Here is a 24,042-nt window from a genome sequence, read left to right on the forward strand (position 1 = left end):
TTAACTGACAATTGTGCGGTCATGCAACACTGTACCCAAATAAAATTGATATCATTTTTTTCACACAAGTAGAGCTAATGATTTAATTGTTTGCCACAATGCACAGCAACACAGTCACAGCTGTGTACAACCCTGAGTGGCTGCATGTCAGTGTTCAGGTCAGAGGGCAGACAAAGCTTGGCTCAACTGTGGGGTTGTACCGCCCCTCAACCGCATGTGAGAACGAGCCCTTGTGCTTTATTCACACGTGCAGCTAGTGGGCAGCAAAACCAGGTAGTTTCGCCGTGGTTTTACCACTACCTGGTTTTGCTGCCCACTAGCCGCACATGTGAATAAAGCACAAGGGCTCATTCTCACATGCGGTTGAGGGGTGGTACAACCCCACAGTTGAGCCAAGCTTTGTCTGCCCTCTAACCACCACCCTCCGTTAGCTGCAGAGGTACACAAACTGCCATGGCAGAAATGATACCCCCTGTGAATGTTGACACTCGGCGAGCGCCCTGAATCTGCGTACAATGCACATAGCTGTGGTGGACTAGTAAAAGGTTCAAGGGGTTAAAGCAGAACATGGATCGTTCTTCAAAGAGCAAAGCAAGTGTGAATGAACCCTAATCATAGTCTCCTTCCTTCTGGGTCAACAGCCATGCAGACCAATTTGATGCAGTGTGCGGAGTACGGTCTGAGCACTGACAGGCTGACCCCCCCACCCCTTCAACCTCTGCAGCAATGCTGGCAGCACTCATACGTCTATTTCCCAAAGACAACCTCTGGATATGACGCTGAGCATGTGCACTCAACTTCTTTGGTCGACCATGGCGAGGCCTGTTCTGAGTGGACTGTCCTGTTAAACCTCTGTATGGTCTTGTCCACCGTGCTGCAGCTCAGTTTCAGGGTCTTGGCAATCTTCTTGTAGCCTAGGCCAGTGATGGTGAACCTTGGCACCCCAGATTGGAACTACATTTCCCATGATGCTCAACTCCACTGCAGAGTGCATGAGCGTCATGGGAAATGTACTTCCAAAACATCTGGGGTGCCAAGGTTCGCCATCACTGGTCTAGGCCATCTTTATGTAGAGCAACAATTCTTTTTTTTTTAGATCCTCAGAGACTTCTTTGCCATGAGGTGCCATGTTGAACTTCCAGTGACCAGTATGAGAGATCCATCTTGGCACTGATTTTGAAAGATTTCAGCAAGTTTACTGGCATACCTGGTCTCTAGAGTTGCACCAAAATTTCAGCGGCTGAAGCATAGCAGCCGAAAATGGTGTTTTTGGCATTTTGCCGATAGAGAAAAGGGTGCCGATAACAGCTCCGAAAATGCAAGCGATTTTGCCACAATTTTACTGTGTTTATGAGGTTTTGCATAGGTCCCGTGGCTCAAAAAAAATGGTGGAATTTTGCTGCGTTTTTAATGCATTTCAACGGGGAGGTGTTTTTTTATTTTTTTTTAAAGCGGTAGCAATGTCATAATGTGCAAGCATGCATCGAATACTAGCACATTATGGGAGACTTGCCTCAAAATGAAGCCCTCCGGCGCCACGCTGTCAACGCTGCGAGGGCTTCCATCTTCCCACCGGCCGTCCTTCCAGGTTCGCGGCCTCCGGCTACGTGAGTAGCTGGGAGCACGATAATGTCACTCCTACACATGCACGCGAAAGCCGCCATTTATGGCATGGGCACTGAAGGCACTGAATGCCAGACCTTCAATTACATCACCGGCTGCACAGGCAATATCTCTTAAACAGTGCAAGTTTAGGAGATATTCACAGTACCTACAGCCTGATAGAGTTACCTGTAGGTACAAGTGGTAGAACAGAGTTTACTATCACCTTAACTGACCAAAAATGCAGCAAGCAGGATTGTCAACACCACAGCGAAAGAGCAACAGACCAGTGTGAAGACACACATAGAATAGAAGCGCTTCTCACCCGCCCAACGTCATATGACGTCACGGACGTTGAGCGGTGATATCTGAATGATTCCCTTCACCATAGGAACAATCATAGCAGCTGTTCAGCCGCTTGATCGTTCTTATAGGCGGCGGGAGGGGACGGCCCCCCCCCTCCCGCCGCCCTCCGGTGCTTCTCCCAGCTCGCCCCTGTGATCGGCAGTGCCGGCTGCTGACTATAGAGATTTCCGGCAGGCCAGATGGTCCCCGAAAGTCTCTATGATCGTTCGGAGGCCGGGCACTATGTTATGACATCACGCCCGGCCTCTGCATTTCAAAAAATGCCGCCGGCTCGGCTGGGAAGACAGGATCGTTTTTTTTTGTTTTTTTTTTTTTTTTTTTTTTTTTATTATTTCAGGCTTCCCAGCCTAGAGGAGAGATGTGGGGACTTATTGACCCCATATCTCACTGTAAATATGACTTGTCACACACTATTCCTATTATAAGGGATGTTTACATTCCTTGTGATAGGAATAAAAGTGATCACAAAAAAATATATAAAAAAGCATCAAACTAGAAAAATAAAACAATTAAAAAAAAAAAAAAAAATGTAAAGTGCCCCTGTCCCCGCAGAAGCAAACGCATACGTAAGTCACGCCCACATATGTAAATGGTGTTCAAACCGCACATTTGAGGCATGGCCATGAACGTTCGAGCGAGAGCTATAATTCTAGCGCTAGAGCTCCTCTGTAACTCAAAACATGTAACCTGTAAAAAAAAAAAAGCGTCGCCTATGGGGATTTTTAAGTACCGAAGTTTAGCGCCATTCCACGAGCGTGTGCAAATTTTGAAGAGTGACATGTTCGGTATCTATTTACTCTGCGTAACTTCATCTTTCACATTATGCAAAAAAAATAAATTGGGTTAACTTTACTTTTTTTTTTTTTTAATGCATGAAACAGTTTTTTTCCCCCAAAAAAACGTGTTTGAAAAATTGCTGCACAAATACCGTGCAAGATAAAAAGTTGCAATGATCGCCATTTTATTCTCTACAGCAGTGATGGTGAACCTTGGCACCCCAGATGTTTTGGAACTACATTTCCCATGATGATAATGCACTCTGCAGTGTATTTAAGCATCATGGGAAATGTAGTTCCAAAACATCTGGGGTGACAAAGTTCACCATCACTGGTCTAGGGTCTCTGCTAAATAAATATATATAAGACCCCATCTGGAATATGCAGTTCAGTTTTGGGCTCCAATTCTCAAAAAGGATATCGGGGAACTGGAGAAAGTGCAGAGAAGGGCAACCAAACTGATAAGAGGCATGGAGGAGCTCAGCTATGAGGAAAGATTAGAGCAGTGGTTCTCAACTCCCGTCCTCAGGACCCACTAACAGACCCGATTTGCAAGATAACTGAAATACATCCCAGGTGATATCATTTGCTGCTCAGTGATTGCAGTATTCTAGTCAGCATCTCCCCAAGGTAATACTTAAAGCAGGATTCCAGCCAGCTAATTTTTTTTTTAAAGTCAGCAGCTATAAACACTGTAGCTGCTGACTTTAAATAAGTAGACTTAGGCCTCTTTCACACGAACGATCTGTTCAGATCCGCCTGTCAGTTTTTTTAGGCGGACCTGAACGGACCCTCCATAGACCTCTATGGAGCGTCGGATGTCAGCGGTGACATGTCCGCTGACATCCGACCCGCTCCAAAAAAAGTATAATGGAGGAAAACCCTACTTTTCCATCCGTTTTCGGATCGGACCGGGGGACGACAGACTCTACGGTCCTTCGTCATCCGATCCCCCATAGGGGAGAGCGGCGCTCTGACAGGTCCATCGCTGCACATTGTGCAGCAACGGACCCGTCATCTTCCTGCTCAGCGGGGATCGGCGGAGCTATCCCCGCTGAGCAAGCGGATGTTCACGGGGCGGATCATCATGGATCCGCCCCGTGTGAAAGAGCCCTTACCTGTCCTGGGTGCCCGCGATGTCAGCCGCCCGAGGCTGACCTGTCCCTCGGCTCCCGGGTCCCGGCACCGCCATCCTAACTAAGGGAAACAGGCAGTGGAGGTTTGCGGCTTCACTGCCAGTTTCCTACTGCGCACGCGCGAGCGACGTGGCGCTTTGTGAATGGGACACGATGTGTTGTGGGACACACACAGTCCCCATAACACACCGCGCTCCATTCCCCAGAAGACAACGCGGGGAGGAGAAGACTGAACATCACCGCAGTGTAGGAAGAGGCAGATTAGGAAGACAGCCATTTCACGTAAGTAAAAAAAAAAAAAAAAATTTTTTCCCTCCATTTAGGTTTTTTTTGTGCAATTTTTTTTTTTCAGGGTGAATCTCCACTTTAAAATCTGGCCTGTTAGTGGGCCCTGAGGACAGGAGTTGAGAACCACTGGATTACCACTGATCACCATGTATAAATATATAAGGGATCCATATAGTGAACTTGCTGTTGAGTTATTCACTTTAAGGTCATAACAGAGGACAAGGGGGCACTCTACGTCTAGAGGAAAAAATATTTCATCTCCAAATACGGAAAGGGTTCTTCACAGTAAGATCTGTGAAAATGTGGAATAAACTCTCTCCAGAGGTGGTTCTGACCAGCTCAGTAGATTGCTTTAAGAAAGGCCTGGATACTTTCCTAAGAGCCCTTTCACACCGGGCCGCCCATGGCGTCGGTGGTAAAACGCCGCTATTTTTAGCAGCGTTTTACCGTCGGATTAGCAGCACATTTCGGCCGCTAGCAGGGCGCTTTTAGAAAGGGTTAAAACCGCCCGCAATATCGGCGTTTTGCCAGCGGTATCCCAGCGCTGCCCCATTGATTTCAATGGGGAGCAGCGGTGGAGGAGCGGTAAACACACCGCTCCAAAGAAGCTGCTAGCAGGAAAGTCCTGCCAGCGCAGCGCTCCGGTGTGAAAGCCCTCGGCTTTCACACTGGAGACAATGCTGCAGCTGTTTGAGGGCGGATTGCAGGCGCTATTTTTAACGTTATAGCGCCTGCAAAACGCCCTCGGTGTGAAAGTACTGGGTACTGACATTTATAGGTAAAGTTGATCCCGGGAAAATCCGATTGGGGGGGGATCAGGAAGGAATTTTTTCCCTGCTATAGCAAATTGGATCCTGCTTTGCTGGGGGGGGGGGTTTCACCTTCCTCTGGATCAACTGTGGGTGAAGGTTTGTGTATATGGGATTGTATGATCTTATTTATTTTTTATGGTTGAACTAGATGAACTTGTGTCTTTTTTAACCTGACTAAACTATGTAACTATATATAATGTTTGGGGGTTCTGTGTAATTTTCTAGCAAAAAAAAATGATGATTTTTACATGTAGGAGAGAAATGTCAGAATTGGCCTGGTAGGCAAGTGGTTAAAGGGATGCATTTTTCTTGAGCTTTTCTTGTGCCAAAGGTAGCGATAATGGGCGAAGATAAATTCATATTCATTTAACCGCCGCCTGTATATTTAAGTCGGCAGAATGGTGCGGCTGCGCAAATGGGCGTACCTGTACGTCACTTTGAATGTGCAGCTGTGCCATCATGTGTGCGCCGGCGGCACGCGCGTGCACCTGCTGTGAGCTCCGTGAGTAGGATCGCGGGTCCCGCAGACTCGATGTCCGCCAGGATACCCGTGAACGCCTCACAGAGAGGAAGAACAGGAAAATACTAATGTAAACAAGCATTTCCCCGTTCTGCCTGTAATCGGGAGCGGTGATCAGTGATGTGTCACACGTAGCCCCCAGTTAGAATCACTCCCTAGGACACACTTAACCCCTACACTGCCACCTAGTGGTTAACCCCTTCACTGCCAGTCACATTTACACAGTAATCAGTGCATTTTTAATCGCACTGATCACTGCATAAAAGTGAATGGTCCCAAAAATGTGTCAAAATTGTCTGATGTGTCCGCCATAATGTCGCAGTCACGATAAAAATGCTGATCGCCGCCATTACTAGTAAAAAAAAAAAAAAAAAAATTTTTAAAAATGCCATAAAACTATCACCTATTTTGTAGACGCTATAACTTTTGCACAAACCAATCAATATACACTTATTGCGATTTTTTTTACCAAAAATATGTCGAAGAATATATATCGGCCTAAACTGAGGAAAAAAATGTTTTTTTATATTTTTGGGGGGGATATTTATTATAGCAAAAAGTAAAAAATAATGAGCTTTTTTCAAAATTGTTGCTCTTTTTTTTTTTGTTTATAGTGCAACTAGGGGCGTAACCACTAGGGGCGCACGCGCCCGCTGCTCACCCCCCCCAAACAAATGCGAGTGCCTGGCAGTCACGATTACAGCAGGGCTCCCGCGATCGCAGCTGACACACAGAGAGACCCGGGATCTGGGTGTGTAAACACACAGTTTCCGGTTACCTGAGGGGAGAAGTGACAGATCGTCTGTTCATAGAGAGTATGAACAGCGACCTATCTTTTCCCCTACACGGTCCCCTCCCTCCAGTTAGAACACACACTAGGGAACACAATTAATTAACCCCTTGATCGCCCCCTAGTGTTAACCCCTTCCCTGCCAGTGACATTTATACAGTAATCAATGCATTTTTATAGCACTGATCGCTGTATAAATGCCAATGGTCCCAAAAATGTGTCCATAATGTCGAAGTCCTGATAAAAATCGCCGCCATTACTAGTAAAAAAAATATTAATAATAAAAATGCCATAAAACTATCCTGACGCTATAACTTTTGCGCAAACCAATCAATATACGCTTATTGCGATTTTTTTTTTTTTTTACCAAAAATATGTAGATGAATACATATTGGCCTAAACTGAGGGAAAAAAATGTTTTTTTTATATATTTTTGGGGGATATTTATTATAGCAAAAAGTAAAAAATAATGTGTTTTTTTCAAAATTGTCGCTCAAAATCATTGCTCTTATTTTGTTTATAGTGCAAAAAATAAAAACCGCAGAGGTGATCAAATACCACCAAAAGAAAGCTCTATTTGTGGGGGGGGGCCGTCAATTTTGTTTGGCAGCAACGTCACGCGACCGCGCAATTGTCAGTTAAAGCGACGCAGCGCCGAATCGCAAAAAAGTGCTCTGATCTTTGGCCAGCCAAATGGTCCGGGGCTGAAGTGGTTAAATTCATAATATTAATTTTAAAGCCAAATAGAATAGAATTATATATAAAAATATATATATTTTTAACAACTGTGATTTTTGGTTTTGGCCCAGTGTATCCTGAATCGTAGGTTTCGGCGCACCTCTATTCGTCTCAATAGTTACAGAACCAAGTCTGTAATTGGGTTGCAACCTGTACAGCTTAACCCCCGGAGGGCGCCGTTGTCGTTTTCCCTTCAGCAAAAGTGTCTTTTGTGTTTGCAAAAAAAAAAAAAAATAGGTCTGCGTTATGATAATTACACCCTATTCTCCATACTATTCAAATGTGAGTGCACTCCTTCACATCTGAGATTTGCGGTTAATCTGAAATTTGGCCGCCAGGAGCCTTGAAGGATTTCTGTAGCAGTGGGCCCTGCGGCCTGCTGATAAGACGCTATCTGTAATGACATCAAAGAGAAGTCTTAATACAATCTGTAGTAGGTGACAAGAGGAGATAACCGCATAGTCACTTCATCAAACCGCAGGAGCCGGCTGCGTTCTCACGCTTATCTCCCGAAGGATCGCCCGTCTCATGGAGGTCATCCGAGGACACTGGTATATAGATGATACTTCTCCCCCTCCTGGGCTTGTCACCCATTAAAAATCAGAATCTATTATCAAAACCCCTACGAAAAAAAATAATAATGTGAGACGGAGTTGGGATTTGTGGCCCGGGTTTGCCAGAATGTGGCCTGGGGAAAGTGGAAGTGACGGGTCCCCAGACGCCTCGGCGTGGAGGATTTTATCTACACAGATTTTCTGCAGCTGACGTCTTTTGTCTTGTTTTCTGGGGTGGCTCCTGACAGCTCTCTGCAGCTACAAATCACCGCAGCAAATGGGAACGCCGATGGATTTCTAACCAATTCACAGCCTAAAATAAGACCGAGCAGCACAATCACCGAAACTAAAAAAAAAAGAAGAAAAAAAAAAATAGTTGTTTTAAGCAAAAAAATTAAAAAATAAATAAATAAGGGTCAGAGCCTCTTCCTTGCCCCCGATGGCTGTGCAGAGCGAGGGGGTAGAAAAGGAAAGGTGGGTATGGGGGGGGGAGAATTGACCAGGCCTTTTCTGGCACTGTTTAAATACGTATTTTTTGCTAGAATGCTAGAAACAAAACAAACATTAATATTTTTTGTTTTGTTTTTTAACCTCTTGCTTACTGGGCACTTAAACCCCCCCCTCCTGCCCAGACCAATTTTCAGCGCTGTCACACTTTGAATGACAATTGCGCGGTCATGCTACAGTGTACCCAAATTAAATTTTTATCATTTTTTTCACACAAATGGAGCTTTCTTTTGGTGGTATTTAATCACCACTTGGGCTTTTATTTTTTGCTAAACAAACAAAAAAAAGACAAATTTAAAAAACAAAAAAAAAAAAAAATGTTTTTATAGTTCGTTATAAAATTTTGCAAGCGAGTAATTTTTCTCCTTCATTGATATTCACTGATGAGGTGGCACTGATAAGGCGACACTGATAGGCACAGATAAGATGGCACTGATAAGACGGCACTGATGGGTGGTACTGATAGATGTCACTGATGGGCACTGGTAGGTGGTATTGATCGGCAGCACTGGTGACATTTATAGGTGGCACTGATAGGTGACACTGTGGGCACTAGGTGGCACAGAAGCCTCCGCAGAGGCTCTCCAGATCGGAACTGATGTCCCACTCACAGTCGCCGGTGATCGCCTTTTTTTTTTTCTGCTCACGCTAACAGCGTGAGCAGAATAAATAGCAGATTACCGGCTCTGTTTACATCACATGATCAGCTGTCATTGGCTGCCAGCTGATCACCTGGTAAGGGGTCAGGATCGACCCCTTAGTACGATCTGTGATCAGCTGAGTCTCATAGACTCACTGATCACAGAGTGCGCCGTGCGCGCCCTGCAGGGGACTGATTGGGAATCTGATAATGGGGACTTTGATTGGGACTCTGATGATAGTGGGGACTTTGATTGGGACTACCGTCGACCGGCGGGTGCCGGCGAACATCCGTTGCCCAGCACCCGCAGATTGGCTTCTGCTGTGAATAATCACAGCAGAAGCAGCCTGCTGGCAGCTCGCACGGGTCCTCTGCAGGCGGAAGTGCAGAATCATATATATATATATATATATATATATATATATATATATATATATATATATATATATATATATATATATATATACATATATATATATATATATATATATATATATATATATATATACATATATATATATATATATATATATATATATATATATATATATATATATATATATATATACACACACACACATATATACACACACACACACACACACACACACACGTGATTCTGTACAGGAGAGCCGCCTTTTAGCAGTAAAACTGCTATGCGGTGGACGGCAAGTGGTTATAGGTGCAGAAAAAATTTTTAAAAATTGTTAAAGCTCAACTTTTAATCGGCTATATTTTGCCCTTGATGGTTCCCCCTCCCCCTCATCAACATGCAGCAATTCATTCGCCAAATATGACGAAACACAGGCAGATCATGAATGGTGGGAGGGGCTAGCGGGGTGCTGTACATGGCTTCCTGAAAACATCACAGCTTCAGTCCTCAGCCCTGATGTGGGCTGGCTCTGGGGAGGAGTTATGCAAATATCAAAATGGGTTGATAGGTGGATGTCAGTCTGGAGGAGGAGGAGGTGTGTCTACATGCAGATCCGCCCTAGGCAACGCCCACATGTGATACTGAGCCTCAATCAGTGGATGACATCACACAAGATCTGATTGATCCTTTTTCTGGCCAGGTCAGCCTAAGAAAATTGATCCAAAGTGGCTGGAGTACCTAATGCTGCATTATCTAGGACAGTGATGGAGAACCTTGGCACCCCAGATGTTTTGGAACTACATTTCCCATGATGCTCAACTACACTGCAGAGTGCATGAGCATCATGGGAAACGTAGTTCCAAAACATCTTGGGTGCCAAGGTTCTCCATCACTGATCTAGGTCAACCCCAAAAAAAAAGTTGAATTCGCCTTTAAGTGTTTCCTTCAGAGTGACTAACCCAAGAATCCGATTCTCTTCGCCTCGCTTTCTTTCCTTAATCCCTGTAAGCAAATACAAGGATGTAATACGGCACGGTGCTCGGCTCAGATCTGGGGGGGTCTAACCTCCGCTGCCCCCCAGTAATTCAGGACATGGCCGACTTGTGCATTTGACGTTCCTACAATGCGACAGAATTATTTGTACGCGGTCAGAACGTATCGCTCGTCATTAAACATTTCACGAAGCAGACGCGGCGAAGGAGAAGATCAGTCGTCTGCTTTCCACAATCACATATCTTATTGTAAATCTCTTCTCAGAGACGGGAATAAAACAAAGAAATCTTCCTCCGCAGGCCTGTGTACTACGGGAGGGACACAATCCCCCTTCCTTCATCGTACAAACCACCGCTATCGTTCACACGTTCTCGGAAACCAATACCTGCCGGGCATATACGCCTCCTACTAATTTTCTAAGAAGAGATGAATGAAGGAGGCTCATTATAGATGTGGTGGGCACATCCTGGATTGAACACATTTATAGAACGCCGGTGACTGTAGACACGGAAACAGAGCTGACTCAGGTGGACCAACAATAGGAAGGATTGCTTGCTGGCAGTTTCACGATGCTGAAAATACCTGGAGGAAAGTGTGCCAGGCTACCCACGGGCATCACATTGCGAGCTTAACCACTTAAGGACCGGGCCCGTTTTTCAGACTGTGTTTACAAGTTAAAATCCTTTTTTTTTTAATCGCTAGAAAATCACTTAAAACCCCGAAACTTTTTTTTTTTTTTTCGAAAACCCTAGAGAATAAAATGGCGGTCATTGTAATACATTATGTCACACCGTATTTGCGCAGTGTCTTACAAGTGCACTTTTTTTTTGGAAAAAAGTACACTTTGACTTAAAAAAATAAGACAAAAGTAAAGTTAGCCCAATTCTTATTTATATTGTGAAAGATAATGTTACGCCGGGCCTCCGAGAGTCACAGAGACTGCCGGGGACCATCTGTCCCTCAGTTTTCTCTATGGCTCCCTTCCAGCGCCGGTGGATTCCTTCTCCAGCTCGCAGATAGCCGTTATGATTGTTCTAATGGTTCAGGGAATCGCCGGCTGAAAAAAATTAGATCTGGATGATGCCTACAGCTGCACCCATCATTCAGATATCTCCACCAAAAGCTCAGGAGGTCATATGATGGCCAGCGGTAAGGAAGTGGTTAAATCAAGCCTTTTTACTAGTGATTTAAATCAAATCCACCCTGACTTCAATACAACTGCCTATAATACAGTTGACTGCAGACTGCACCATACAGGTTTCCCGAATCCTGCTGCCAGTACGGCACCAATATGAGGCAAGGAACGGCGCCATTGTGAGGCCAGTACTGCACTGTTATGAGGCCAGTATTGCACCAATAGACTGCACATACAGGTTTCCAGTATCCTCCTGCCAATACGGCGCCATTGTGAGGCCACCACGGCGCCGTTGTGAGGCCACCACGGCGCCGTTGTGAGGCCACCACGGCGCCGTTGTGAGGCCACCACGGCGCCGTTGTGAGGCCACCACGGCGCCGTTGTGAGGCCACCACTGCACCAGTAGACTGCACATACAGGTTTCCAGTATCCTGCGGCCAGTACGGCACCGTTAGGAGGCCAGTACGGCACCGTTAGGAGGCCAGTACGGCACCTATAGACTGCACATACAGGTTTCCAGTATCCTGCTGCCAATTTTGCACCATTGTGAGGCCAGTACGGCGCCATTGTGAGGCCAGTACGGCGCCATTGTGAGGCCAGTACGGCGCCATTGTGAGGCCAGTACTGCACCAGTAGACTGCACATACAGGTTTCCAGTATCCTTCGGCCAGTACGGCACCATTAGGAGGCCAGTACGGCACCATTAGGAGGCCAGTACGGCACCATTAGGAGGCCAGTACGGCACCATTAGGAGGCCAGTACGGCACCATTATGAGCGCATGCACAGTGGAGCACACACAGAGTCAGTATGAAGCAGCGGGTTCATGTCAGCCCAGGTAGGAATAATCCATTTTCATACACACAGTAATTAAACCATATCCCCTCCCCTCTCCCTTTCCCTTTCCTCGGCACAGCGAGTCTCTGAAGTGGCGTTATGAAGAAGGGATATAATCTGACTTTCTCCAGCTAATCACACATTTTGCTGCCCGGCTCGCTGATTGAATTCCTCTGCACATTATTATTAGTGGGCGCGCCAATCTGAGGCGGCGAGGGATGTCATCCCCTCATCCAGAGAAGACGTGCTCCACATATTTATTACAGAGACAGACGTGATGACACCTTATCAGACACTTCTGAAGGTTTTCACTCTTCCTCGGTTCTCACATACACACAAAATCAGCAGCAGAACTCATCCACTAATATCAGCCTCAAAGCCGAGATCCGGCCTTGCTTCTCTCCTGTACTGTAATGGCTTCCTTTGATTTCACCGCACCCTGTGAGCTTCTCACCATGTGCATTAGAAGCTTCAGCAATCAAAGAGAGCCCTCCTCATTTCCTGTGCAGAAGACTTTCAGAATCATCTCCTTAGCTTGTCCGTCCCTGGTCCACCCCTTTCAGTTCTTTCGCTCATGGAGGCTCAGTATGTGGTTCCTACCTCGGTCTGCATGCAAATACACTCACCGGCCACTTTATTAGGTAAACCTGTTCAATTGCTTGGTAACACAAATTGCTAACCAGCCAATCACATGACTGCAACTCAATGCATTTAGGCATCTAGGACGTGGTGAAGATGACTTGCTGAATTTCAAACCGAGCATCAGAATGGGGAAGAAAGGGGTCTTAAGTGACATTGAATGTGTCATGGTTGTTGGTGCCAGACGGGCTGGTCTGAGTATTTCAAAAACTGCTGATCTACTGGGATTTCACACACAACCATCTCTCTGGTTTACAGAGAATGGTCCGAAAAAGAGAAAATATCCAGTGAGTGGCAGTTGTGTGGAGGAAAATGCCTTGTTGATGTCAGAGGAGAATGGGCAGATGGTTCCAGATGATAGAAAGGCAACAGTAACTCAAATACCCTCTCATAACATCCAAGGTATTTCCACTTGAAAGCTCCTCTCAAAAACGTGAGTCTGTTGGGGGTTTTTTCTGCCTGTAAACTCCTGAAAAAGCCTTGCAAGTGTGCATGGACACGTTGGCTAATGTGGAGGGGAGTTTCCAGGCAGAAAAAAAATGAGATCAAAAAGCCTGTAAGGGCTCATGAACACTGAAGCTCAAAGAAGTGGCTCCTAAAGGCTTTTGACCTCTTCTGGGCTCTCATTTTTTTCTGCCTGGAAACTCTGCTCCATGTTAGCCAACGTGGACGTCCATGCACACTATGGCTTTTTCAGGAGTTCACAGGCATATAGTCTTACAGGCAGAACATTTTTGAGAGAAGCTTTAGATCGGAAAAGACGTCTAAGCACCCAAAAAAAACGTGCACAAAAAAAAAGGAAAAATAAGCTGAAGGGAGGGTTTGTGAAAAAAAAACACTTATGCTCACAGAAGCTCAAAAAAGCCAAAAAAATTTTGCAATAAAAACACAAAGAGCACAAAAAAATCACAAGCTTCTTCAAGCTTTTAGGCAGAAAAATAAAAGTTCAAATGCCTGTAAAAGCACAAAAGAGCATGAAAAAGCTCAAAGAAGCTCAAAAACACACACAAAAAAATAGGAAAAAAATGAGCTGAGAGAAGGGTTTGTGGAAAAAAAAGGCTTTTTGCTCAAAAAAAGGTCAAAGAAGCTCAATAAAAATGTGCAAAACAGCCCAAAAAAAAGTACAAGCTTCTTCATGCTGAAATAAAAGCTCAAATGCATGTAAAAGCAGCTTTTTTTTTTTTTAGATGCAGTATGCATGAGCCCTAAAACACATTACGCTATGTGACACCAGAGTCATGGGTGCCCCCTACTTAATTTGTACAAGAAAAAGAATGTATATATCTAGTTTAAAAGGATATTTAAAATTTTTAAAAATATAACTACATTTATTTGCAATATTTTAATGCCGAACATTTTGCATTTGTAGTCTATCGTATAATATTACAGATCTTATTTTTTGGGAACAGACAGGAATTGTTTTTTTTTTTTTATAGCAGATTTTTATACATTTTAATTAGGAAAAAAAAAGCCAATGTAGAATTTACAAAATAGCATAGTCCCAGGTATTTACTTATAACGGATAAAACCATCAGACTACAAGGACACCGCAAATGTGCAACAGTTATGGAACACAGCACAGTGGTAATGCTCCAGGCTAAGGTTCACCTTGCAGTTTTGAAGACCTTTTTCTCCTTTCAATGTTACATCATGATATATGTAAGCCGTTTGCCTAAATTTAGTCTACTGTAAACCTCAGGCTAGGTAATAGAAGTTCAAATATTGACATATTCTCGACAAGCAGTTAAAAAAAAAAAAAAAAATGAAAAGAAGCCCTCGCTAACCTCAGTGGCTGTAGTCACCGTGGAACAATTCATCCTCAAATTTACAGTAGAAGCAGGGAAGTCCTTCAAGTTAGGTCTCAAGACTGTGCTCTATCCTCTCATCCCGTGTACCTGCTCTGTGTTTACATTAGAAATTCAAAGGCTATTAGGCTGACAAGTGTCTGTTGGCAGGAAGGAGCTTAGGTGGCAAGAGAAAGTAAGTAATGGCTCATGCAGAAGGGTGTATTGGGGCATATTCTGGATATCGAGGTCTGTACAAATGAATTACAGATTTCAACTGTACGCTTAGGGGTCGTTTACACTTGCTTTAAACCCCATGTCGCTTTCTTGGTGCTTCAAAGCGTCTTCAAAGCCTCCATAGAAGTCTATGACAGCGCTCGCTTACCCAGTTCAGCTCTTTGGGAGGTACGAGTGAACCTTTAATCACAATCTAATAGCTGTAGTAGCAACCATCAGCTTGTGTGGGTTTTGATCAGCCTGCTCCCGGTTTAAAAGTGATGCGGCACAGAGCCGTGCCCCACCCCCCCTCCTCCCTTCGTGGTTCCCAGGCTCTCCCACTTTTACCAGAACACTGGCAGCTAGGGGAGAGAGACTGCAGTGAGATCAAAGCAAATCCATGCCTCGATCTTACATGCAAACAATGTAACTGGAAGTGATGTCACTTTCGGGTTCAGATGCACCATTTCCTGAACAGTACAGCCAGGAGACACATCTAACCAAGACGATCTATGCTTGGTTAGATGGTGCAAAGGACAGGAGAGACATTGGAGTCTATTAGACCCCTAATGTCTCCATAAAGAGTACCTGCCCAATGCTATCACATAGGGGTTTCTTAATCCTATGTGATAGCAATCTAGTAAAAGTAAATTAAAAAAAAAAAAAAAAAAAAAAGCTAAAAATAAATAAAATCATAATAAAATATATTAAAATTTTTATGGGCGGCACAGTGGTGTAGTGGGTAGCACTCTCGCCTAGCAGTAAGAAGGGTCACTGGTTCGAATCCCAACCACGACACTACCTTCCCGGGAGTTTGCATGTTCTCCCTGTGCCTGCGTGGGTTTCCTCCGGGTACTCCGGTTTCCTCCCACACTCCAAAGACATGCTGGTAGGTTAATTAGATCCTGTCTAAATTGTCCCTAGTATGTATGAATGTGAGTTAGGGACCTTAGATTGTAAGCTCCTTGAGGGTAGGGACTGATGTGAATGTACAATGTATATGTAAAGCGCTGCGTAAATTGACGGCGCTATATAAGTACCTGAAATAAATAAATATTAAAATTTTTAAAAAGCCCAAAATTTGAGGACTGGTGAACTCAAGTAAATTCCTATTTGCTTAAAGAAAAACAAATATTTAAGCTTCGGGGAAGTCCACTTAGGTTTGACAAATTTTGGGAACCCTGGTTACAGGCTCCAGGTCTGGCCCCAATGGCCTTAGTATCACTAATGCCACGTACACACGAGCGGACTTTTCGACGGACTAGGTCCGACAGTCTTTCCGTCAGAGTTTGCAGCGTACGTCCGCTGGACTTTCAAACGAACGGACTTGCCTACACACGATCACACTAAAGTCCGACGGATTCGTACGTGATGACGTACGACTGGACTAAAATAAAGAAGTTGATAGCCAGTACCCAATAGCTGCCCTGGCGTCGGTTTTAGTCCGTCAGACTAGCATACAGACGAGCGGACTTTTCGACCGGACTCGAGTCCGTCGGAAAGATTTGAAACATGTTTTATTTCTAGGTCCGTCGGACTTTTGGAGGGAAAAAAAAGTCAGCTGGAGCCCACACACGATCGAATTGACCGACGGAGTCCGGTCCGCCGGACCAAGTCTGCTGGAAAGTCCACTCGTGTGTACGCGGCATAAGGCTCCTACAATGTTAACTACAGGTACAGGGGAGGTTTGGTGAATTGTTGGTTCAAGAAGGTATGTGTTAGGTGGTCAGGCATACTAGAAGTAATATGGAGTAGGTTGGCAACTGGGTTATGTTTTGTTCTTCCCTCCCCCCTTGTTGTATTTTTTTTTTGTTTGTTTTTCCCCCCATGTACTTCTTACATTATTATAGCTTTATCAGGGTAAAAGCACTTTTTATGCAATGTCATTAAACTGTGCGTGTAAATGTACGATTTATGATATATTTTTTAGTTGGTACTTTTTTATTTCTTTTCTTTTTTTGTTTTTGGCTTGTTTGTATTGTTGTATGAAAAATGATAAAACTTTCAATCAAACGTTATTTGGAAAAAAAAAAAAAAAAAAAGCAGCACTTTTCATGCAATCTCTTATAGGCTATACATATCTATGTGTCTGCTTTAAGGTTTATTTCTACCGATAGCTTTTGCTGTGTATAATAATAGACAAATGACAGTAACAGGAAACTGTGTGTGTAAATGTACAGTTTATGATACATTTTGAAGTTGGTACTTTTTTATTTCTTTTCTTTGTTGTTTTTGATTTGTTTGTATTGTTGTATGAAAAATGATAAAACTTTCAATAAAACGTTATTTGGGAAAGAAAAATTGCCGAAAACCCCCGCTGCCCCGCACACATGCACAAAGGCAAGCCCAGGGTGTACGCACATACGTCGCACCACACGTATGACAATTAACACGAATAAAAAAAATTGCTCTGGAGCCAAACTGGTTACAGCACCTGCAGCTTTTAAGAGGCTTTTATTCAGCATTTGCTTTGCTTTGGTGGTACTGCAGGTATAAAATATCCTAGAAAAACCAAACAAAAAAAAAAACTACCAACATCCAGGCACTACCAGCTTGTAATTGAGGGTCTGTAGCTGAAGAAAGGAGTAATTAAGGTCAATAACCCAGCTGCTCAGACTATTCCTCTGGGAGTTATAGGGGTTGATTTACTAAAACTGCAAAATCTGGTGCAGCTGTGCATTGGTAGCCAGTTTCTAAGGCTGGCCATACATTATACAATGTTCTTGTACAACTTTCCTTTACATTTACCAAAACCATTATAATATGAGGTCAAACCTAAACACTTTCAATTTGTATACAATCAGGCAGGCCCTTGCACTACAGGTAAATCTAAAGCAAATTGCATAAGAAAACCATATGGTGTATGGCCAGCTTAACTTTAGCTTGTTCAATGAAGCTTTGACAATAAAACCTGGAAGCGGATTGGTTCCTATGTAGAGCTGCACCAGACTTTCCACTCTCCAGTTTTAGTAAATCTACCCCACAGAGTGACAATCCAAAGAAACACACAAACCAGAGCACTGTGTGGAAAATGACCACAAAACGGTGCTAAAATGTCTCGATATAACAGTTCTTTGTGGTAAAAATACAAATAAATCACATATTCAAATTATCCAAAATAAAACGTTTATCCCAATTCAAAAACGGCATCATAAGCCTTGTAGGATAAAAGAATTAAAACGGTAAGCCTGTATGGTGGGTATAAAAGCATAAGATGTTGCATACCAGCCCGTTGAGGTGGAGGAAGCCCTGGAGAACAGTTGGTGTATGATGCAAATGGTGATACGCTCAGGGTAACTTCAGGGGGGTTCCAGGAGGGGTCGGGTTCTCACCGATGTATAGATGGATAAAGGGAGCAGTAGCTGGCCACTGACCTGCGAACCGGAAGTGATGTCACAGCAGACAGGAAGTGACCAGACAGGAACTGCTGGAGAGCTGGGAGGAAGCCACAATCACTGGACCAAAACGAGGCTTGGACAGCAAGCGACCAGGTTACCACGGCAACATATTTTGCGGTCATGCCGCTTTATCAAATGCCTCGTTTTGGTCCTGTGATTGTGGCTTCCTCCCAGCTTTCCTGGAGTTCCTGTTTGGTCACTTTCTGTCGGGTATGACATCACTTCCGGTTTGCAGGTCGGTGGCCGACCACTGCTCCCTTTACCGATCTATTGTCATATTGAGACATTTTAGCACCATTTTGTGGTCATTTTCCATATAGCGCTCTGGTTTGTGTGTTTGATGAGATATCCCAGGATGCACTGGGAAAACAACAAGCGAACAAGAAAGACGTCATAAGTAGTCACTTCCAATTCATGTGCATATATTCTGGGAGTGTCTGGTGTAGACGTCACCATCTGGTGTGGAGCAGCATGAAGGTGAGCGGGGTCTGGGCTGGAGCAGAGTAATGAGCAGATAGCGCGTGTGGTGTGCAACATGGGAATGCTATAGACCAGTGATGGTGAACCTTGGCACCCCAGATGTTTTGGAACTACATTTCCCATGATGCTCAACTACACTGCAGAGTGCATGAGCATCATGGGAAATGTAGTTCCAAAACATCTGGGGTGCCAAGGTTCGCCATCACTGCTATAGGAAAAGGTGAGTGGGGACCGGAGAGAGAGGACTGAGCGGCAGAAAATTGGCAGAGCTGTGGGACCAGAGCAGGAGAAACTGTCAGATGTTACACATGGTGAGCAGCTAGGGTTGTCACCTCATTCTTTTAAACCCAAACATATATGAATTACACAGGTTCTGAGGCTACTTTAATGCAGATAGGGCATTAAGTGAGTTTAATTACCACCTTAAGCATCCACAGAACCGATATAATTAATATGTGTTCGGGTTTAAAGGGATGAGGTGGCAACCATAAGCGTCGGAGCAATATAGCAGGAAGTGAGCGGGGACCGGAGAGAGAGGAGGATCAGCAGAGCTGGGGGTTACTACTGAGTGGGTAGTATGAGGGTACTAATAAGGAGGGGATCTGCTGAACAGGGGTACTAGTAAGCTGGGAATCTGCTGAATGGGGGAACTACAGAGCCGTGGTTCTACTGGGCCCCTTTTATAAAAAAAAAATGAAAATCAACACACACAGGGCATTTGCCAAGCTTCATTAAAGCTTTACAAAAGCATCACCGAAGCATCAAAAACACATCAGAAAGCACATTGAAGCAGTAGGTGGTTAAGGCTTCATTTACACCTGAGCGTATCAATTTACTGGTGTTTTTCGGACGTTTAAGCTTTTTTTTCAGCTTTTTACAAGCTTTTTTAAAGCATTTTAGAAGCGTATTACAAGCGTTTTACAGCTTCAGGTGTTTTAGCCAATAGAAAGCACTAGGGGGAGGGGAAGAAATTAGAGGTGGAGAGCTGCTATTTGAGCGATAAACGCTCATAAATGGCTTGTAAAAACGCTCAAGTCAGGCGTTGAAGTCTATGGGGCTAAAAATGCTTGAAACCTAGCAAAAAGAAGCTCTTGTACTTTTTTGAGTTTCAGGCGTTTTGCTTCAGGTGTTTTGCTTCAGGCGTTTCGCTTCCAGCATTTTGCTTCAGGCAACAGAACGCTCAGATGTGAAAAGGGGTCATTGAAATGAATGGGATTTGGCTTGTTGAGCTTCAAGGAAAAAAAAAATCGCTCAGGTGTGAACGGGCCTCAATGTGTGTTAAAGTCAAAGCAAGTGTAAAGAAGCCCTTACGGATGTGCAGTCTGCGTCCAGGGGCATACGTCCATATGCATATTTATTCTTGAAGCTGAGTGTACCTACATATAGCAGTATTCTAAAATTCATTTGTGCTGGCAGCTATGCATAAAACCTATGGCTCCCAGGTGCCAGAATACAGCCTTAATTTACGTTATACGGCCTAAGAAGACCAAGTGCATGAGCCCCAAAACTAAGACCCTTGTGCTGCAAACTTTAGGGATGTATTACTCCACAGTGGCTACAGGCCTTTAGACTAATGCCCCGTACACATGGTCGGATTTTCCGACGGAAAATGTGTGATAGGACCTTGTTGTCAGAAATTCCGACCGTGTGTAGGCTCCATCACACATTTTCCATCGGATTTTCCGACACACAAAGTTTGAGAGCAGGATATAAAATTTTCCGACAACAAAATCCGTTGTCGGAATTTCCGATGGTGTGTACACAAATCCGACGGACAAAGTGCCACGCATGCTCAGAATAAATAAAGAGATGAAAGCTATTGGCCACTGCCCCGTTTATAGTCCCGACGCACGTGTTTTACGTCACCGCGTTCAGAACGATCAGATTTTCCGACAACTTTGTGTGACCGTGTGTATGCAAGACAAGTTTGAGCCAACATCCGTCGGAAAAAATCCTAGGATTTTGTTGTCGAAATGTCCGATCAATGTCCGACCGTGTGTACGGGGCATAAGTCACAGAGGGCTTACTGTATTTCAAACTTTATTTACTACTTGTTAAGACTATGTAAATATGAGTATCCATAGCCTGGCCACAGCTCTACTTTAAGATTGAGGTAAATAGGAGTATATATGGCTTTGCCATTTTTTACAGATCTGCAAAATTTGGAATCGTGATCTACTGATTGCTCTTACCACCAAACAACAGATAAGCATTGAAGTGTTCCTCTGTAGCTCTGCTTCAAAATGGCCACCAGGGTTTAAAGAAAAGCTCAGCGGTCTCAGAGATTATTTCATGTTATTTTCACTATAACTATCCCTAAGCCATACATAGCGAGATCAGTAGCCAGAGAGATGTCCAACAAATCTCCTGGACTTGGCGATAGCCCCCTGGCTTTGAATGGCAACCTGCCTTTCCAGCCCCGTATACAAATGCAGAAAGAAAAAAAATTGAAACAACGTCGCAGATGATTAAATACGGTTCTCCACAAATACAGTATCTCACAAAAGTGAGTACACCCCTCACATATTTGTAAATATTTTATTCTATCTTTTCATGTGACAACACTGAAGAAATGACACTTGTCTACAATGTAAAGTAGTGAGTGTACAGCTTTTGTATAAGGCCCCTTTCACACTGGGGCGGTGGGGGCGTCGGCGGTACAACAGCGCTATTTTTAGCGCTGCTGTACCGTCGTTCTTGCAGCGGTATTCGGCCGCTAGCGGTGCGGTTTTAACCCCCGCTGGTGGCCGAAAAAGGGTTAAAATCCCTCGTACAGCGCGGCTATAGCCGCGGTATTACCGCGGTATAGCCGCGCTGTCCCATTGATTTCAATGGGCAGGAGCGGTGAATACACCGCTCCCTCACCGCTCCAAAAAAGCCGTTTGCAGGACTTTTTTCACCGCCCTGCCTGCGCACCGCTTCAGTGTGAAAGCCCTCGGGCTTTCACACTGAACAAACAGCGGAGGCTGTTTAGGGGCGGTTTTCAGGCGGTATTTTTAGCGCAATACCGCCTGAAAACCGCTCCAGTGTGAAAGGGGCCTAACAGTGTAAATTTGCTGTCCCCTCAAAATAACTCAACACACAGCCATTAATGTCTAAACTGCTGGCAACAAAAGTGAGTACACCCCTAAGTGAAAATGTCCAAATTGGGCCCAAAGTGTCAATATTTTGTGTGGCCTCCATTATTTCCCACCACTGCCTTAACCCTTTTGAGCATGGAGTTTTCCAGAGCTTCACAGGTTACCACTGGAGTCCTCTTCCACTCCTCCATGACAACATCACGGAGCTGGTGGATGTTAGAGACCTTGCGCTCCTCCACCTTCCATTTGAGGATGTCCCACAGATGATCGATAGGGTTTAGGTCTGGAGACATGCTTGGCCAGTCCGTCACCTTTACCCTCAGCTTCTTTAGCAAGGCAGTGGTCGTCTTGGAGATGTGTTTGGGGTCGTTATGTTGGAATACTGCCCTGCGGCCCAGTCTCCGAAGGGAGGGGATCATGGTCTGCTTCAGTATGTCACAGTACATGTTGGCATTCATGATTCAATGAATTGTAGCTCCCCAGTGCCGGCAGCACTCATGCAGCCCCAGACCATGACACTCCCACCACCATGCTTGACTGTAGGTCAAGACACACTTGTCTTTGTATTCCTTACCTGGTTGCCACCACACACGCTTGACACCATCTGAAAAAAATAAGTTTATCTTGGTCTCATCAGACCACAGGACATGGTTCCAGTAATCCATGTCCTTAGTCTGCTTGTCTTCAGCAAACTGTTTGCGGCTTTCTTGCGCATCATCTTTAAAAGAGGCATCCTTCTCGGATGACAGCCATGCAGACAAATTTGATGCAGTGTGCGGCGTATGGTCTGAGCACTGACAGGCTGACCCCCCACCCCTTCAACCTTTGCAGCAATGCTGGCAGCACTCATACGTCTATTTCCCAAAGACAACCTATGGATATGACGCTGAGCATGTGCACTCAACTTCTTTGGTGGACCATGGTGAGGCCTGTTCTGAGTAGAACCTGTCCTGTTAAACTGCTGTATGGTCTTGGTCACTGTTCTGCAGCTCAGTTTCAGGGTCTTGGCAATCTTCTTATAGTCTAGGCCATCTTTATGTAGAGCAACAATTCTTTTTTTCAGATCCTCAGAGAGTTCTTTGCCATGAGGTGCCATGTTGAACCTCCAGTGACCAGTATAAGAGAGTGAGAGCGATAACACCAAATTTAACACACCTGCTCCCCATTCAGACCTGAGACCTTGTAACTCTAACGAGTCACATGACACTGGGGAGGGAAAATGCTAATTGGACCCAATTTGGACATTTTCACTTAGGGGTGTACTCACTTTTGTTGCCAGCGGTTTAGACATTAATGGCTGTGTGTTGAGTTATTTTGAGGGGACAGCAAATTTACACTGTTATACAAGCTGTACACTCACTACTTATAGCAAAGTGTCATTTCTTCAGTGTTGTCACATGAAAAGATAGAATAAAATATTTACAAACATGTGAGGGGTGTACTCACTTCTGTGAGATACTGTACATGCTGACATAGCAAAACTATTCAACCTGGTCCTGAATGTCAGCTTCTTCAGTCGAGAGTGGAGCCAAGGCCTCATTATCACCCATCAGCAAGAGGGGCACAGGTAGTATTCAGCCAACTCCAACTGCTTTTCTGTCCACAGCATGCCAAAGCCCCTTCCCAACACAGAATCGTTTTCTACATAGAAACCAAGTAGGGTTAATGCCAAATCATTACCCACAGATCACATCTACCCTCGGGCACAGCTTTATCAGGACTCATATTCAAAATGTAAAACCTGGAAAAATGTTTGCCCACTTTATGTGCTTTAAGAAGGCTTTCACCAAATCCTGGCAACCAGACCTGTTGATAAGACTATTATAGAGTAGAACATGAAGGAAAATGTACGTCCTCATCAAAGTCCGATATACTAAGTGTGCATGCAGTGTGAAAGTTGACCAAAGGGAAAAGGATATTCCCGGCAAGGTTAAAGAGTAGGAGACAGAGCTCCAGCCAACTCTTCCCCGATAAACTAGATTCAATTCTAGAGTTCTCTCCAGGATCACCATTTCATGCGACCACAAAAAATTGATGTTGTGCAAACTTCAATCCACTTGCAGGGAATGTGAGGCGTATAATCCAATACACCCCTTTTTTTTTCCTTCATAGGGGAAGGGACTGGATTCGGTAGGGAAGGACCTGATCCATCCCCCTTCCCTGATACACTTCTGCAACAAGAGATCCCTTATAATAATGATCCATTGTTTGCTGTGATCAACCATCGATAGATCAATAGAAATCAGCCAAAGTGTCCCGGGAGCCACACATCATCAAAACAGACCCGCTGTATAGTAGTGAATGTCTCAGCCTGGACCCCCCCCCCGGAGCTTACTTATGGGATCCCTGAGACTGCCATTCACTACTACAAAGCGGGTGT

At 44.5% G+C, this 24,042-nt stretch overlaps 1 protein-coding gene across 2 annotated transcripts in view; it reads right to left on the reverse strand.

Moving 5' to 3' along the window:
• FAM168A (family with sequence similarity 168 member A) overlaps positions 1-24,042 on the reverse strand; it is a 220,393-nt gene that overhangs the window by 105,238 nt on the left and 91,113 nt on the right. The gene's annotated exons all lie outside the window — the stretch shown is intronic.

This window comes from Aquarana catesbeiana, linkage group LG02 (genome assembly GCF_042186555.1).
Source record: "Aquarana catesbeiana isolate 2022-GZ linkage group LG02, ASM4218655v1, whole genome shotgun sequence".
NCBI lineage: Eukaryota > Metazoa > Chordata > Amphibia > Anura > Ranidae > Aquarana > Aquarana catesbeiana.